The 18,601-nt window shown below is 37.2% G+C and overlaps 1 long non-coding RNA gene across 1 annotated transcript; it reads right to left on the bottom strand.

Annotated features, from left to right (window-relative positions):
• Positions 1 to 10,295: 10,295 nt before the first annotated feature.
• On the bottom strand, positions 10,296 to 16,461 carry LOC111820214 (uncharacterized). Its single transcript, XR_002823752.1, has 2 exons — positions 14,881 to 16,461; positions 10,296 to 11,521 (listed from the first exon to the last, which is right to left on the bottom strand). It is a non-coding gene; the product is annotated as an uncharacterized LOC111820214 (long non-coding RNA).
• Between the last annotated feature and the right edge of the window lie 2,140 nt (positions 16,462 to 18,601).

Consider the following 18,601-nt stretch of genomic DNA (forward strand, 5'->3'; position numbering starts at 1 on the left):
TAAATGTTCTTTGAGAAAGTAAAATGTTCAAAGGTATAAAAAACATTTTTAAAACCTCCACAAAAGGATTTTTAAAACAGGAAAATCTATTAACCCACAACTTGTTGGGTTATTTTTTCCTAAGTACACATATGTTTTGGAAACTTCAGAATCTCGAAATATATTCCTGATTAGCAACAGTCAAGTTTTCAGCTGCCTTTACATTTGTTCACTTTGTCAAAGCCCTAATTCTACACCAAAGCCCTCTGTCCTACTCAAACGCCAGCTCAGCTCACCTTACTGGAAAGGCTCTTCTAGTTTTGTCAGCTGTGCCCATGATAAGCAGCTGGGAAGTACGGAAAAACCATTAGCTGTTGACTGAAAACGAGTGTGCACATGGAGTTTCACCATTTGTTGCAAAGGATGTTATAAAAAATGTAAACCAAAAAAATGAATTTAAAAAGACTATTCATTGCTCCACACCTGCTCAGAAAAAGCTTTACAATCACCAATCTATGTAAAATAGCCACAGCTCAAGTAAAGGAAGTATTAATCCTTGTTTAAACAGACAGAAAAAGGCTGCAACCTTGAACGCACAAAGGCAAAGGCAAAATCACTCAGAACCAGAAAGAGAAATGTCCATTGATGCACTGGGGATAAACCAAAGGTTTCTCTGAGGTCTGTGTTTCCCTGACGCAGTACTTTAAACAAATGGCATGCCCAGGAAAGATAGACATCAATTTGGAATGTCGGCAGGAGAGCTTTTCACAACTTCAAAGCATAAAAATGTGTTCTCAATTACTATGTAATGTATAAAAGCCAAATGCAGACTAGGCCTCAAACATTTCCCATCTTTAGCTTGAGAGAGGTTCAACTGCCGGGCAACAATGCCACTGTTCCCATTATCTTCTACGCTTTTAGGGAGAGCTCTCCCTTGAGGCTGCGCAAGAACCCCCAGAACAAACCCCCACATCCTGAGCTGGCCATAAATCAAATTCTACCAGGCATTAGGGGTCCAGGAGTATTTGTTTCTATTTAAAAGAGAGAGCCAGGTTAGTTGCTCCACAAAACCCAGGTGAGTGCACATGCTCACTATGGCTACCAGGGTCATGAACACTCCAATGCACCTGGCACATAGGGGCTGAGAACAGGCTCCTAAAAGAACAAAGTTCCAAGTGGATCTTCAGTGGAGGACCCAAGTAAATGACTCTGCCTGGTTGATGTGAGACAGTACATGCAGTATGTGCATTCCATCATGAAACAAGGAAGGGGGAAAGAGCATTCATACTGATAGAGTGCCTTGATGCAATGTAAAATCAGCTCAGTTAAAGCAACTGAGGCACAGAAAAGTTAAACATGCTCCAGGACACAAAGGCATTAAGTGCTGGAACCAGAATTTAAATCTGGTTCTATGTAACTACAAAGCCAAGTGTTCTTCCTATCAAATTTTAACGACTTTTATCATCACCCTGCCTGAAATAGTTAAGCTTCAACTACGAACATCTATAAAGGCAGTTTAAAATTCAAGAGGGAGCCAAGCATTTCCCTGACAACCCCAGAAGTACACACATTGGCTTGGCGGAACCCTTTAGACACTGAAATATTTCTATTTTTACCACTTTTGATAAACATCTTTCTCAAAATATAATTGCCTGCTTAAACAGAATATACCAAACACCATTAACCAGTAAATGTGTTGTCCTGTGTCCATGGTGCTCTAGCATTTGAGAGAAGAGAATGCACTGCACCTTAGAGACAGCAAGGGCCTCAGAGACCACCTGATCCAACCTCCTGACTGCAGGAGGTTCCTCAGAATCTTTTTCCAAGTTTTAGGGGCAAAGTGTTTAAAATATTGAAGAGACTTGGAAAAGTCATTTACGTGTGGCAAAGGCCAATGGACCTAATTAATTGATTAATTAATCAATTAATTAGGGGGACAAAATGTTTCAACATCCTATCTAAATTTAAAATCACTCCAGCAGCCTGAGTTTCATGCCAGCAAGCAGAAATAATATCTGCCAAAAAAATTAACCAAATTGGTCACCTATCAAGCTTCACATTCTCTAAATCCTGTAATCTCATGAATTCACATTCAACTGTACAATATTAAAGCAACTGTTCATAAGGTTTTGTGAGGATGATGGTATTCTTTACTCTTTGTGAATCTTCTTTCCTCCTACCCAGACTCACGGGCTATGAACACTTTTCACTACCATGCTTGTTCTAAAAGCTTTTAATCGGTCTGAAAGACTTCCTGTCAATAAATGATGCAAGGAGAACATCATTTTAGGACTGTAAACCTGGTCCTTATCTGGTAAATTTTTTTAGATCTCATTAAAGTAGTAATTTTCCTCAAATATTACTAACTTCAGCATCATGTTTTCACTTCTCTAAATGATGTATTACTCAAACCAATTCAAAAAGACATTAGCAAGTAGAAGAAAGAGTTCTTATACATCCATCCGTAGGTACCAGATTAAAATAAGAAATGTTAAGATAATATTGTTATGCTAGAATCATCAACTTTCCTAGGTCTTGAGTCACTCAAAAGAAAATATAAAGATTTGAATTACTACTACAGCCAGCTGTTGGAGTGAAAAGAGAAAGCCAGCCAGCCACACCATTCTCTACTCCCATCATCTGCCTTTCATCATCCTCCCATCTCCCTAAGTTTAAGGCACAACTCCAAGTTTCCCAAAAGATCTTTCAGCCAGTGGGGAGGGAAGGTGCTTATCAGCTGCCTGGTCCTTTTGTTTACTGTAAAAAGTTATTTTAGCACCATGCCTGAAACTTGAAAGGAAAATAAATCCTAAATAGAGCAAACTACAGGGTGTCGGCAAATTTAAAAACCATAGGATAAACTTATTTTTAAACAATTGCTCAATTAATAAGCATGCTACTTTCCCTGTGTATGCAGACTTTTTGTACACTCTGTATTTATTGTACTTCTATCTGATTAAGAACTGGACCAACTGCTTTAAATTTCGAGGAACTTACCTGAAAAGGTATTTGGAGGTTAAAGAAAAATATACTGAGCATATTATCTGAAAGTGAAACTAACATACTGTTTAAAAGTAAATTTGTCATGTTTCCAGACTTTTTGGACACCCTGTATTTCAATCCAATGCATATTGTTGTTGTGTGCCATCTAGTCAATTCCAACTCATAGCAACCTTATGTGACAGAGGAGAACCTCCCCCATAGGGTTTCCTAGGCTGTAATCTCTATGAGAACAGATTGCCTGCATGGTGGCACCCTTAATTTCCACCTACCTCACCCCACCCCGAACACCAAATTTCTTTTGCATGTAAGTCATCACTACTTTAATGCTGTATATAGTGTAACACTTAGGAGGAATCTGCTAAAGAATGAGAGAAATGTTAGTACCATTAGAGTCCAGTTAACTTTGTTACGGATGCTGTGTAATTATAGGTGAGTCCCTGAGCATAAATAAAAATGCAGTTCTCAAGATTACCAATGTTGAAAGGCATGTTTAAGGCAAGGGCAGTAAGGTACTCACATAATTCCTTTGTGAAAATAATCAGAGAAAAGCTGAGGTATAAAGGAGTATCTCTTTTCTTTCAAAAATGTAAAAGATCTGTGTTCTGGCTATTTTATCACCCAATGACTGACAGTTATGTGTGGAGACAAAGACAATGGGCATTACAGAGCACACGAGACCAATCAACCACCAGCCACACTTGTCTATCAGATGAACATGAAGCTTCTCAGTCTTGGCTGCATTCATCTGGAATGGACCAGCTTTTGGCCTGCATTCCAGTTCTCATTTTCCTCCCATATCTGTATCACTCTACTTTGTATCCCTCAACAAAGAACAAAAAGTTTTAGCAGGTGGACCTTTATTAATATAACACATGTTAGCTACAACCAACCTCATCTGTTACATCAAGAAAGAGATCCACATTCCGTTGGTATATGTTCTGCTATGTATATTCTCAACAACAAAAACAATTTTTTCTTTAAAAAAAGAAAACTATCCACATTCCACTTGCACATGAAAAGCCCTAGTAAACTTTGTTTATTTTCAATGGATGGTATAACAGTTATCCACACAGAAGTAAAATACATAATGCACTGTGATGGAGGGATTCACTTATTCCACACTGCATGACTGTCAAGGAGCCCTGGTGGCACAGTGGTTAAGCGCTCGGCTGCTAACCAAAAGGTGGGCAGTTGGAACCCACCAGCAGCTCCACAGGAGAAAAATGTGGCACTCTGTTTCCATAAAGATTTACAGCCTTGGAGACCCTTTGGGGCAGTTCTACCCTGTCCTACAGGGTTGCTATGAGTTGGAATGGACTCAATGGCAGTGGGTTTGGTTTGTTTTTTTTGTTTGTTTGTTTGCGTGAATGCCTCAATTAAAAAACCAAAACTAAACCAACTGCCATTGAGTCCATTCAGACTCATATCAACACTACAGGACAGAAACAGAACTGCCCCATAGGGTTTCCAATGATGTAAATCTTTATGGAAGCAGGCTACCACATCTTTCTCCCACAGAGCAGCTGGTGGGTTTGAACTGCTGACCTTTCAGTTGGCAACCGAACACTCAACCACTGCGCCGCCAGGGCTCCTGCCTCAATTACCAAAGGAAAAAAAAAAAGCCCTTCTTGTTTCATTCAAGAAGTTGACTATATGGAGTTACAGCTGAACATCAGGGAAAAATATATAACTTCAATGATCAAAGAAGTGATATACTGTAAGTTAGTTTTCCACAGCCAAGAGGCCATATGTCACAGACTAGAACAAAGTAAATTACAGACAACTGCTCACCACTCAAGCATGTATGTGTCTTCCTTCATACTCTAAGATGAAGCTATGATATGGCAATGCAATGTTATTTTCAGCTATTTGTCTGGGGCAGATATACTTTAAGTAAATTCAATATAAGCTTACGCGAAAGAAAAATTTGAAGATGATTTTCATTTTTTAAAAATGTTTGTAACAATATTCTTTAAAAATAAGTTCTAGAGTGTAATACAAGAAACAATAAGTGTTTCTGAACACATGAATGAGCTTACTCTTGCAGTAACAACTCTAAACCAAGGGTTGGTAATCACTGGCACAAAAACCAAGAACAGCAAAAGTCTTTGCTGGCAAGAAGACTTAAAGGTCAATGCACAGGATTATAATCTCTTCCTTCCAGTCAGTATTTTTCAATAAACAAATATTTCTTAAGTTCCTACTACATGCCAGACAATCCCACCTGGCACTAGCTCTGCATTTCCTGCATCTCCACCTCCTGATTTGACATTTTAGGCTGTCCTTACATCTCAGAAGGATGTTGACCCTGGTGCTTTTGTTGTTGTTAGGTGCCATCGAGTCAGTTCCAACTCATAGCGACCCTATGTACTACAGAACGAAACACTGCCCGGTCCTGTACCATGCTCACAATTCTTGTTATGCTTGAGCCCATTGTTGTAGCCACTGTGTCAATCCATCTTGTTGAGGGTCTTCCTTTTTCGCTGACCCTGTACTTTACCAAGCATGATGTCCTTCTCCAGGAACTGATCCCTCCTGACATATGCCCAAAGTATGTAAGATGTAGTCTCGCCATCCTTGCTTCTAAGGAGCATTCTGGCTGTACTTCTTCCAAGACAGATTTGTTCGTTCTTTTGGCAGTCCGTGGAATATTCAATATTCTTCGCCAACACCACAATTCAAAGGCATCAATTCTTCTTCAGTCTTCCTTACTCACAGTCCAGCTTTCCCATGCATATGATGCAATTGCAAATACTATGGCTTGGGTCAGGCACACCTTAGTCTTCAAGGTGACATCTTTGCTTTTCAATACTTTAAAGAGGCCTTTTGCAGCAGATTTGCCCAATGCAATGAGTCTTTTGATTTCCTGACTGCTGCTTCCATGGGTGCTGACTGTGGATCCAAGTAAAATGAAATCCTTGACAACTTCAATCTTTTCTCCGTTTATCATGATGTTGCTTATTGGTCCAGTTGTGAGGATTTTTGTTTTCTTTATGTTGACATGTAATCCATACTGAAGGCTGTGGTCTTTGATCTTCATCAGCAAGTCCTTCAAGTCCTCTTCACTTTCAGCAAGCAAGGCTGTGTCACCTGCATAACGCAGGTTGTTAATCAGTCTTCCTCCAATCCTGATGCCCCATTCTTCTTCATATAGTCCAGCTTCTCGGATTATTTGCTCAGCATACACACTGAATAGGTATGGTGAAAGGATACAACCCTGACACATACCTTTCCTGACTTTAAACCACACAGTATCTCCTTGTTCTGTTTAAATGACTGCCTTTTGATCTATGTACAGGTTCCTCATGAGCACAATTAAGTGTTCTGGAATTCGCATTCTTCGCATTCCATAATTTGTTATGATCCACACAGTCGAACGCCTTTGTGTAGTCCATAAAACACAGGTAAGCATCTGTCTGGTATTCTCTGCTTTCAGCCAGGATCCATCTGACATCAGCAGTGACATCCCTGGTTCCATGTCCTCTTCTGAATCTAGCTTGAATTTCTGGCAGTTCCCTGTCGATATACTGCTGCAGTCGATTTGGATGATCTTCAGCAAAATTGTACCTGCGTGTGATAGTAATGACATTGTTCAATAATTTCTGCATTCAGTTGGATCACCTTTCTTGGGAATAGGCATAAATATGGATCTCTTCCAGTCGGTTGGCCAGGTAGCTGTCTTCCAAATTTCCTGGCATAGACAAGTGAGCACTTACAGTGCTGCATCTGTTTGCTGAAACATCTTAAGTGGCATTTCGTCAATTCCTGGAGCCGTGTTTTTCGCCAATGCCTTCAGTGCCGCTTGGACTTCTTCCTTCAGTACCATAGGTTCCTGATCATATGCTACCTCTTGAAATGGCTGAATGTCAACCATTTCTTTTTGGTATACTGACTCTGTATTCCTTCCATCTTCTTTTGATGCTTCCCACATCGTTTAATATTTTCACCACAGAATCCTTCACTATTCCAACTCGAGGTTTGAATTTTTTCTTCAGTTCTTTCGGATTGAGAAATGCCAAGCATGTTCTTTTCTTTTGGTTTTCTATCTCCAGCTCTTTGCACATCATTATAATACTTTACTTTGTCTTCTCGAGCCGCCTTTTGAAATCTTCTGTTCAGTTCTTTCACTTCATCATTTCTTCCTTTTGCTTTAGCTACTCAACATTCAAGAGCAAGTTTCAGAGTCTCTTCTGACATCCATCTCGGTCTTTTCTTTCTTTTCTGTCTTTTTAATGACCTATTGCTTTCTTCATGTATGATGTCCTTGATGTCATCCCACAACTCATCTGGTCTTTGGTCATTAGTGTTCAACATGTAAAATCTATTCTTGAGATGGTCTCTAAATTCAGGTGGGATATACTCAAGGTCACACTTTGGCTCTCATGGACTTGTTCTAATTTTCTCCAGTTTCAACTTAAACTTGCATATGAGCAATTGATGGGCTGTTCCACAGTCGGCCTCTGGCCTTGTTCTGACTGATGATATGAGCTTTTCCATCGTCTCTTTCCACAGATGTAGTCAATTTGATTCCTGGGTATTCCATCTGGCAAAGGTCCATGTGTACAGTTGCCGTTTAGGTTGGTGAAAAAAGGTATTTGCAATGAAGAAGTTGTTGATCTTGCAAAATTCTATCATGCAATCTCCAGCATTATTTCTATCACCAAGGCCATATTTTCCAACTACCGGAATCCTTCTTCTTTGTTTCCAACTTTCGCATTCCAATCACCAGTAATTATCAATGCATCAATTTCAGACTGCAGAAGCTGGTAAAAATCTTCAATTTCCTCATCTTTGGCCTTGGTGCATAAATTTGAATAATAGTTGTATTAACTGGTCTTCCTTATAGGCATATGGATATTATCCTATCACTGACAGCGTTGTACTTCAGGATAGATCTTGAAATGTTCTTTTTGATGATGACTGTAATGCCATTCCTCTTCAAGTTGTCACTCGCAGCATATGACTGTCCAATTCAAAACGGCCAATACCAGTCCATTTCAGCTCACTAATGCCTAGGATGTCGATGTTTATGCATTCCATTTCATTTTTGACAATTTCCAAATTTCCTAGATTCATACTTCGTACGTTTCAGGTTCCAATTATTAATGGATGTTTGGGGCTGTTTCTTCTCATTTTGAGTCATGCGACATCAGCAAATGAAGGTCCCAAAAGCTTGACTCCATCCACATCATTAAGGTCGACTCTACTTTGAGGAGTCAGCTCTTCCCCAGTCATCTTTTGAGTGTCTTCCAACCTGGGGGGCTCATCTTCTGGCACTATATCAGACAGTGTTCTGCTGCTATTCATAAGGTTTTCACTGGCTAATTCTTTTCAGAATACTGCCAGGTCCTTCTTCCTAGTCTGTCTTAGTCTGGAAGCTCAGCTGAAACCTGTCTGCCATGGGTGACCCTGCTGGTATCTAAATATCAGTGGCATAGCTTCCAGCATCACAGCAACACACAAGCCCCCAGAGTTCAACAAACTTGACAGACACATGGGGGACCGTGGTGCTATACACTCAATATCCTCAGTTTTGCCAAGATTTTGTAGTCCTATGAACCATGAATGAATATTACAGTACTAATATTTTCAAAAACTAGTACTAATATTTTCAAAAACTAGATTGAATGCATTGAGAAAACCATTCTACAGAAGAACTTGTTAGGGAAGCTTTCAGGGCTCTACTTCAGGATATAGTACTACTGACTGTCAAATTCTTATAATAATTTAAAGCTACACAAAATTTAGTCTGAGGATAGAGTGATAAACAGAACATAACAGTTCCAAGGATATTCAAAGTCATAAAGAATAGGCAAAGCCATTTTCTCATCTTAAATATCACACAAACAGGCTTAACATTTTGCCATCAGATGTAACTTGGCATTTGCATTGCTAATAGTCCTTTCTCAAAGTGTGCTCACGCTTTTAGCTCCTTTTGAATGGCAATAACTAGATCTCCTAGCTACCCCAGGACTTGGACATGCTAATAATGTCAATCTGCAGATGTGCGTATTTTTGTATTCAGTATATCACCACAGCAAAACAATTTTTGGAGGGAATGTTTGTTTTCTTGAAAAGGCATTGTATATTGGAAGGTTCATCCTGCTTAGTTCTAGTTATTATTTGATACTCTATAAAGGGTGAGTCCAAATATAATTTATCCCCCATGAAAGATACCACTCACAGGGCAAAAACCAACATAAAAGAAAAAAGGAGCTGTTTTCAGATGTGCACTAGAAGAAAAGGGCTTCACTTTTTTGTGGTATTAAATTATTTGTCTTCATACAGTTATCAACTCAAAACTAGTCTAAGGACCTTTGGAAAAATGAAACTGTAAAAGACAATGTATTACTCGACCACAAATAAATCCTTACAATTTTAAGATGATAGTCTACTTTTGTGCAGTAGTTTAGACAATAAAGATTTAAAGAAAAAGAGAAGCAATAAAATACACTTCACAAATCCAAAAGATTGCTCCCAGGATAAAAAAGAATCCCTTCACAAGGTCTAGCCCAAGAATTTGCAGTAAGAAATAAAAACATTTCTGAATTGACAATAAACTGAAGATATATATTCAATGTTCATTTCCAAACTGCTCTGTATTTACCCTTTTAATTTTTATTTATATTTTATTATGATTTAAAACTCAAAGAGCACGAAAGGGTATCCTTGTCCCTCAACCCCTCCCAAGGCAACGTTAGGTTATCATTTTCTTGTTAATCCCTCCAAAGATGTTGTACGCATACGTAAGTAATATATGAATGCTTGTATATGTGTATATTTATTTTCTCCTTTCTACACAAATGGCACCATAACACACACTAACTTTACATCTTGATTTTTTGTATTTGTTCATTTAAAAACTATCTACATCATTCCATACCACTACACAGAGGTTCCTCATTTTTTTATAACTGCACTGTATTCCATTATGTGGATGGACCACCATTTATTTAATCAGTCCTCTATAATGAAAATTAAGGTTGTTTCCAAAGTTTGCTACTATAAATAATGCTTCAATAAGCTTGAGCATACCCGATTACAATTTATAAGACGACAGATTCCTAGATTATGGAATTGTCGGTGAAAGAGGTCTGTACGTTTACAATTCTGACAGATTCTGTCAAACTATCCTCCATAAAGGCTGTACCAATTTACATTCTCACCAGCAATGTGTGTCTGTCTATCTCCACACCCAGGCTAAAGATGTGTTCATTTTTTTTATTATTATTATTTACAGTCCCACCAGCAATTTATGAGTGCGTATTTCCACACTCAGGCTAACTATGTGCTAATTTTTTATTTTATTTTTACCAGTGTGATAAGTTTTTTTGAAAATGGTTTCAGGTGTAGTTTTAATTTGAATTTCTCTTTAAGTAAGGTTGGGTACCTTAACTGCACAGGTTTTAGAGCCAGGTACCTCTCCTTTAGGAGCCCTGGGGGTGCAATGGTTAAAAGCACTCAGCTGCTAACCGAAAGGTCAGTGGTTCAAACCTACCAGCTGCTCCGCTGGAGTACCATAAAGATTTACAGCCATGGAGGCCCTTTGGGGCAGATCTACTCTGTCCTATAGGGTTGCTATGAGCAGGAATTGACTGGATGGCAATGGGTTTGGTTTTGGATCACTTCTTTTCTGTGAAATCCCTATACATATACTTTGTTCATTCTACCACTGAATTGCTGGTCTTTTTTATATATTAAGGAAAACAGCCCATTACTTCGATGAGTCGTAAATACTTTTTTCAACTTGTCTTTTGACTTTGCTTGTGGTAGTTTTTGGTATTCAGAAAGTTTTGCTTTTTATACGAATTTGTGAATATTCTTCTTTTATAGTTTCAGAATTTTATGTCCAAGTGGAAAAACCTCCTCCATTCTAAATTACAAAAAAAATCCCGCTTTCAGTTCTATTTCTTTTGTTGTTTTGCTTTTTAAATTTAAAATTTGACCCATCTAAAATTCATTCTGGTGGAGGTATGAAATACAGATCCAACTTTATTTTTTTTTTCCCAGATGGCTACCCAGTTATCCCAACACCATTTACTGAATAAATTTCATCATTGATTTCAGATGTACTTTTATCATGTCGCCTGTGTTTTGGGGTCTCTTTCTAGTCTCCATTTTATATCTGTAGATCTATACATGTGCCTTCATTACACAGTTTTAATTATTGTAGCTTAATAATATCTTTTAACATCATATAGGCCTAATTCTGCCTCTTAATACTCTTTCAGAATGTTCCTGGCTATTATCGCATGCTCATTTGTATATTAATTTTTGCATTAGTATGTCAAGACAAAAAAAAAAACCTGGTATTTTTAATGGGGTCAACTCCAATTTATAGACATATTTAGGGAGATTATTTACCTTTAAGAAACAACCCTAATCTGGGCAATTTTGTTCCAAGCATCAGTGGTGTGATTCATGGCTTTACTAGAACAATTACATTTCATTTTTGTGTGAGTCCAGTCAAAGACAATGGTCTTCCTCACAGGTAATAGTGGCATTTGGCATTAATGTTTCTCCTGCAGCCAGAAAGATTCTAGAAAAAAAGCATGAACACCAATCAGAAGCACTATTAGTATAGCGCATTGACTAAGTTTATTCGTAAATTAAAAATAAATTGGAAACAATTCTATGGTTACCATGTGTTTTCTTAAATTGGAAGCTAAAGACACAGGAGTAAAGAAGCGAAAAGATCTCTACAGATGATGAAGACCAAGTTCTAGGGAACATTTTCTTTTTAACATATCACCCCTATCACAATGGTTTACTTACAAACTATTTCCTAATTTCCCATTCAAAGAACACTCCAAATTAGAAAATCATGTCCATTCTACTCTAACATTCCTACAGAATTGTTACCACATGTATAGTAGTATCTTTTATCATCATGTACATAGAAGAAAAAGGAATGATGGATGGGAGCAAAAAATGGAGAAAAACAATATTTTACATTAATATTTTACAGTTTACAAAGACTTTAACTTACACCATCTTATTTGATATATGCGCATAAAGCAGGCTGCCTACATACGAAGAATACAAACAATGAAGAACAATAATATTTAACAGGCAACATTTCAACACCAAAACATCCATTTCTACTACATCCTATAATTTTAATGCTAAAAATTTCAGATATCAAAACAGAAACATGTTTTTTCAAGGTGAGGGGAGAAAGATATGAGATCAAAGAAGTAGTCAGGGTCCGATCACAAACGGCCTTTTAGATAGCAGTAAGAATTTTAAACTTTGGCTTAAGAATAGTGAAAAACCAATAAGGTTCTTTAAAAAAGGGAAAGAACATGATTATAACTGCTCTTTAAAGATCATCTGGGAACAGTGTGGAGGATGGGTTAGCTGGAAGGTGGTGAGAGTAGATATAGAAAGTTAATGCAATGAACCAGACCAGTGATGCTTGGTAGTAGCAGTAGAGATGAAGGGAAGTTTCATTTAAGAGATACTGAGGAGCTAAAACTGATAAGACAGGAACAATTTTCTAGATTGAATAACTCAGTGGATAGTGGTGCCATTTACAGAACTAGGGGACATACAGGGAAAGACAGGTTAGGGAGGAAGATAGTAAGTTTCAGGTACAAGTGTAACAAGCAAATAAAGATGTTAAGTGAACAGCTGGCCTACAGCAGTCTGGAGCTCAGGAGAAGTAAAAATTTGAAGCTGGTACATGGAGTTCTGAGAGTAGTACAGATGCTGAGAAACTCATTTAAAAGGTGGGCAGAACTGCCTTCTTTGCCATGAGACCGGAATTGGATGGTGTCCAGCTACCATTACTGAACATTTTGATCAAAGATTCCATATAAGAATCCTGACCAAAAGGGGGGAAAATAGAGAACAGAATGTCAAACTCTCATGGACTCCAGACTTCCTGGAGCCATGGACGGTCGATGAACCCCTGAAACTATTGTCCTGACATAATTTTTAAACCTTAAACCAAACATATCCCCTTAAGTCTTCCTAAAACCAAACAACAGTTTAGCTTAATGAGGAAAAATGTCTACCTTGAGCACTATGCTTTTTTAAGAACTATCAATATCAAATCAAATTGACAACAGCAACTGGAAAGATTAGACAGGAACCTTAGGGGGCAGTAAATTTATGCTAATGGGGGAGGAACAACTCAGAAAAGGAGAGTGAGAACAACACTTATACAACTCAAAGAATGTAATCAATGTCACTAAACGGTACATGTAGAAACAGTTGAATTGGTGTGTGTTTTGCTGTGTATATTCTCAACAACAAGAACAAAATAAATAAAATTATATATTAAAAAAGGGAGTATAAGAGGGTGACCCTGGCAAAGATGACTGGAGAGGTAAGAGAAAAAGAAGGAGAGCCAGGATTTATGAAAGCCAAGTTAAGACTGTGTTACAAGAAAGAGTGGTCAGCTGAGTTGAGTGCAGCTGGGCTGTTAAATAAGATAAAGAATGAGAAGAACCCACTGCATTTAGCCACACTGGTATCCTTAACAGGTACATCTTCAGTGGAGTGATGGACAGAGACCAGAGTGCACAGGGTTGAAGAATGAAGTGGGAAGTGAAGAAATAAATTAAGCCTAATCACTCTTTGAAGAAATTCAGGTATGTAAGAGAAGACAAAAACAGGGCACTAAAGGAAAGAATGAGTGGGAAGGCTCAGTGTTAAAGGTTTTCTTTTTTTTAAGGTTGAAGAGACTTCCCCATGTTTAACGGTATTTAGGCATGGCAGTAGAAAGAAGAAAAAAAAAAAAACTCTTCAATAATGCCCCAAAATTTATATAGGAAACAAACTAGAATGCTGCTCACTTCTGAGAATGGTGTCATAACAGTGGAGAGAAATCTCAGCTATCCTTAGTTGGAGTTTCTTTGCTCCAAAATAAAATCTCTGATAATAAACAAAAAAACCCATCTCCTCTGCAGATAAAGAGGAGATCATAAGAGAGATGTTCTGCTTACATTTAAATCATAAAAGAACTCTGAAGATGCTCACATCAAAATGGAAACTGGAATTCAAAGTTCATGTGCCTAATGTTCAATCAGTAATTTGTCAATTCCATAATATACTTTCTTTAAAAAAAAAAATCAAGTGAAGGAGAATAATCCATGGACCCAACAGGTCAACTTCCTGATTCTTCCACAGATTAAAGGTTTTACAGATACCTTGAATTGAAAAGAAACTGATGATAACATGAATGGTTTGGTTATTTACACCCCTTGAGGCTCATACACAGCACACCTAATGGTTTTGCCTTGAGGCAAAAGATTTAACAGATTGCCCTCCTAATTGCTCCCTGTACACAAGGCCACGTGATCCTGAGGTAGGGATTCCTACATAAAACTCACCTTTAGAAAAAAAATCAAAGATAAATATCTCACGAAGTACTTCTGAACAAATAAAATTGTTTTACAACTCACCTTTAGAAAAAAAATCAAAGATAAATATCTCACGAAGTACTTCTGAACAAATAAAATTGTTTTACAATACCCAAAAACTCACAAATCACCATGCCAACCATTAGATAACACATCTGATAAATTCTGACCTGCTTTTAAAATAAAAGCAACTTAGGTAAAGACTAACAAATTATTTAAACATTATTACCCCAATAAACTTCCGAACATTTAGTGGTACTACAAGCACACTGCAAATTTTAAAACTTCAAATGTGAGAAATTTCATTCCTGAAGAATGTGTGTTATGTCTTCATAATAAGCAGACACTTAAAAAAGTCATCAATTTTAAAAGATGACAGAGATTTTTTAAATTAGAAGAAAAATAGAACTTAGTCTAAACTCCTGGAAAAGTGAGGAAATTTTTCTAAATTTAGAAAAGAAATCACAATAGCAAAAGATTTTGAATTCCTAAAAATAAGAAATCTCCCATATGTTCCAAAATCACCTACACACATTCCCCACTCCTGGGGAGGAGCCGACATGTGGACAGGTAGTCTGTCTTCAGAGCCCATGCTGTTCACAACTGTGTCCCTCGATGAGATCTTTACCAACAGATGAAAAGGAGAAGGACAGGAATAAAATTCAAAAAGTAGGAAATGCAAACATATGGAAACCAGAATTTTCCACTATTCTTAAGCCAAAGGCTGCAATTCTTACTGTTGTCTACAAGGTCCTTTGTGATCTGACCCTAACTACTTCTTTAATCTCAGATCTTGCCCCCTCCCACCCTTCAAAAACATGTTTCTGTTTTGACAGCGAAGATTTTTAGCATTAAAATTATAAAATGTAGTAGAAATGGATGTTTTGGTTTTGAAATATTGCTTATTAAATATGATTGTTCTTCATTTGTCTGTATTCTTCATTCATATGTAGGCAACCCAGTTTATGCATAGGTATCAAACAAGATGGTATAAGTTAGTCTTTGTAAACTGTTAAATATTAATGTAAAATATTGTTGTTCTCTACTTTTTGCTCCCATCCATCAATAAGCAAACACATGGAAAATATTTAGCCACTTGAATAACCCAAAACTTTCACATTAAAATAATAGGTAACTTGTTTTTTACTATTAAACTGACAAAAATTATAAAACCATGATAACACCCAAAGCTGGTAGGCAATTTGGCAATACATATAAAGAACCATAAAAATATCCAAGATGCCCTTTGACCCACCATCTCTTCTACTGAAAGTCTATAAAAATTCACTGCCGTCAAGTCAATTCTGACTCATAGCAACCCTACAGGACAGGGTAGAACTGCCCCATAGGGTTTCCAAGGAGCGGCTGGCTGGTGGATTCAAACTGCTGACCTTTTGGATAGCAGCTTGAGCTCGTAAGAAAGAAAAACTAAAATATGAGGCAGAGAGGAAGGGAGTGGTTACTACACATGCACAAAGATGCCCATCTGAGCATTATTATAATATGAAACAACTTAAATGTCCAAAATAATAGTAGGATAAAATACAATAAATGCACACATTGATTAGTTACACACAATTATTTCAACATTATAAAAATGTATAAAACATGAAAAATACTTTTTTATACAGTGTCAAACTAAAAAGGACTGAATATGAAAATGTACAGATAATTAAAACTCTTTTTTTAATGCATGGGAAAATAAAAAAAGGAAAAACACCAAAATGGTAACTATGGTTGTAATGGCATAGAATTATTTTTTTCCACACTATCTAGCAAATGTTTTACAATGTGGAATTATTAGTTCTATTATTTTAATAGAGCTTTATAAAAAGGGAGGAGATTCACACAGCATCTGCAAATTTTAAACAAAACAGAAATTGGAATGTTCCTTGAAATTGTTTTTTCGAAAAAGGAAAAATAACAGTATGACAATTAGGATTTCCCAGGTAATTTGCTCTAAAGAGTGCAAGTTCCATTGTATAGAAGTTGCTAAAAAAAAAACTGTGATTGTAACAAAAGACATAAATATATATTTGTTGTTGTTAGGTGCTATCAAGTTGGCTCTGATTCATAGTGACCCTATGTACAACAGAACGAAACACTGCCCAGTCCTGCACCATTCTCACGATCGTTGCTATGCTTAAGCCCATCGTTGGAACCACTGTGTCAATCCATCTCATTAAGGGTCTTCCTCTTTTTTGTGGACCATCCACTTTACCAAGTATGATGTCCTTCTCCAGGGACTGGTTCTTCCTGATATCATGTCCAAAGTATGTGAGACTAGTCTCATCATCCTTGCTTCTAAGGAGCTTTCTGGTTGTACTTCTTCCAAGACAGATTTGTTCGTTCTTTTGGCAGTTCCTAGTATATTCAATATTCTTCGCTTTGTATATTCAAGTATATATTTACATACTCGAATGTACAAACTCAGCCAAATTTTGCAATCATGAAAAACATTGATAAAATACATTTAAGCCTTCCAAATATGCCGAATTTACTACTAAAAAAGTATCCCTTTTTATTCAGAAATACAGATATTTCAGGTAATCCTAGAGTCACATTTTCACTTCTCTTATGTGATTTCCTTTTTATTTCATCTTATAATGAAAACCTCCTTGCTAGTGTTCATAGTAAAAATGGTATTAATATTTTCAATACATTTTATAAGATCTTTTAACAAAATAAAAAGAACCAAAATTTTCATTTAAAAGGATTTATTTTGGAGTAACAAAGACAAAAGTATTATTTCATGGTTACTGCAAATTCTGAAAGGTTCCAAAATTTGTTCAGCTTTCGTTTAACAAATAACTTATTGAAGGCCTACACTGTGCCAGGCACAATTCTAGGTGCTGGAGATACAGAGGTGAACAATAGAGATGTGACCCTTACTCTCACGGAGCTTACGGTCTACTAGGAGGAGACAAACAACAGACATACGTATAACATTGCATCAGACAGTGATTAGCGCTATGAAGAAAATAAAATGATGTGATAAAGACAGCCTGGGGTGGGCATCTGGCACTTTAATCACAGAAGGTCTCTGAGAAAGTGACATCTGACCTGAACCGAGAATGTTATTAAAGTAGGGAAGGAGGTTTCGGGCAGAGGAAATGCCAAGTGAAAGACCCGGGGGTGGGAAAAAATTCAGTGAGTTGTTGGACCAGAAAGACAGTGCGTATTCAAAATATGGTGTGAATGGTTGTACTCAGTGAGTGAAATGGTGGCTGGTTCAAGATGAGGTCAGAGATGCTAGCAGGGACCAACCAACTTAGAAGTTATTTCAGAACTTATTTTATCCTAAATGCAACAGGAAAGCCATTTGAGTTTTAAACAGAAATGCTTCTTTATTTGATTTACTCTACAGCCTCTCTTTTCTAGTTTGTTTCATAGTAAAATCTTTGCTGGAAAAAGAAGAACCACTCACACCATTTGTCTCTTGCTCAATCTGAAAAACTAACTTCATGAGATAAAAATAGTATGTAATAATATTTAAACCTTAATAATGTCTCCTCTACTAGACTAACAACTCCTGAGGGAGATCAAGGATTGTACCCTATTTAACCCAGTGGCTGGTTCTTGCACAAGTGTACAGAATTGTGCTTGATGATGTATAAAGGGGAAAAAAATAACATCCCATAAGTTAGGATGATGATAAACTATCACTCAAGTAAGCAGACATACTAGGGTTGTCTGAGGCCAAAGACATCTCTGTAAGGAAATTAAAATTTTTCTGAGCTGACAGGTGAGCTACCCAAAGCACCAAACAAAAAAAGTCCAACCAAGTTCTCAGGTCACCTAAACCTGGACCCTGGAACGCTCAATTCTAACCAACCATAAGGCGTTAATTTATTACAACAGATTTAAATTTTCATTCTTTTGGTTAATATATAAAACAGTGGTTATCACAGAACACTAATTTACTAGGATGTGTCAAAAGAGTTTGATCGTTCTATCAAAATAGTTAATACTACAATAGTAACTTAGGCTTTCACTTAAAAAAAAAAAGTTGTCCAGTTGCCATTGAGTCGATCCCGACTCATGGCCACTCTGTATGTGTCAAAGTAGAATTGTGCTCCATAGGGTTTTCAATGGCTAATTTTTCAGAAGTAGATTGCCAGGCCTTTCTTCTAGGCACCTCCGGGTGGACTCAAACCTTCAACCTATTGGTTAGCAGCTGAGAGAGTTAACCATTTGCACCACTCAGGGCTTTCACTCACCTACGCTCAAAGAAATCTGTATGCTGAGCA

The sequence above is a fragment of the Trichechus manatus genome, unplaced genomic scaffold (genome assembly GCF_000243295.1).
Source record: "Trichechus manatus latirostris isolate Lorelei unplaced genomic scaffold, TriManLat1.0 scaffold00029, whole genome shotgun sequence".
NCBI lineage: Eukaryota > Metazoa > Chordata > Mammalia > Sirenia > Trichechidae > Trichechus > Trichechus manatus.